General features: G+C 50.8%; 1 non-coding gene across 1 annotated transcript; it reads right to left on the bottom strand.

The window, feature by feature from the left end:
* Positions 1-290: 290 nt before the first annotated feature.
* On the bottom strand, positions 291-409 carry LOC144774405 (5S ribosomal RNA). The gene has a single exon (XR_013600241.1). It is a non-coding gene; the product is annotated as a 5S ribosomal RNA (ribosomal RNA).
* Positions 410-957: the final 548 nt, after the last annotated feature.

The raw sequence follows: 957 nt of genomic DNA, 5'->3' as shown, positions 1-957 counted from the left end.
CAACAAGGCTTGGCAAACGCAATCCACGCAGGATGTCGAGATTGGCTTCGGTGCAGACCAGCAAGGTCTGAGGGATTTCTCTTTTGGAGAGAAGTTGGAGCAAGCCTGGAGCAACCAGGAAAGCCAAGTAATTCAATAATAAATAAATAATACAAAAAAAATTAAAAAGGAGAGGAGAGGAGATCAGAATATTTATTTATTATTATTTTTTTTTTGTAAAAAGTGCTATTAGCGAGGAAGCTTAGGTATGATTGAGCAAGGGCCGAGCCTGGTGTCAGGGAGTGGCAAAATGTCTACAGCACCTGGTATTCCCAGGTTGTCTCCCATCCAAGTACTAACCAGGCCCGACCCTGCTTAGCTTCCGAGATCAGACGAGATCGGGCGCATTCAGGGTGGTATGGCCATAGGCATCGGAGGCTGCAGGATCAGGCCTCTTGTGCTGACAACCTCCTTGCACTCTGGAACGTGTTGCACTGCACTGCACTTGCACACTTCCCTTCAACAACTGCCCTCCCTTTGCAAGCTTGCTACAGATAGCCAAGCACAGCCCTCTCTTCCAGCAGCCTTGTGCTTGCTTCTTTCCCAATTACACAAAGGCTCCGGCCTCCCTTTAGGTGCCAGCCGGAGAGCTCCAGCAGCCTGGGATTTTCACCAAGTGCCTGGCCTTGCTTTGCGCTGGCCTCTAAGGCACTCTATCAGGCCACCGCTCTATGTGGCAGCGCCTGCCAGGCTACCGCTCTTCAACTCTGGATCGCCCGCAGAAACATTGGGGTGACAAGTTTTTTCTGCGCAGCTCTGACTGCAACTTTCCTTTTCTTTTTTAATCAGGGACAGAGCCCTGATATGCAAATCACGTCCATGTCCAGGGCCCGCCCCTGTGTACATAGAGAAGAGAGACTGAGATGAGGGACTGAGTGCTGCCTGGGTGAAGGGTCCTTCTTGCAAGTGGCCTGACTT

The sequence above is a fragment of the Lissotriton helveticus genome, chromosome 8 (genome assembly GCF_964261635.1).
Source record: "Lissotriton helveticus chromosome 8, aLisHel1.1, whole genome shotgun sequence".
Lineage (NCBI taxonomy): Eukaryota > Metazoa > Chordata > Amphibia > Caudata > Salamandridae > Lissotriton > Lissotriton helveticus.
This window is presented reverse-complemented; position numbering and strand designations above follow the sequence as displayed.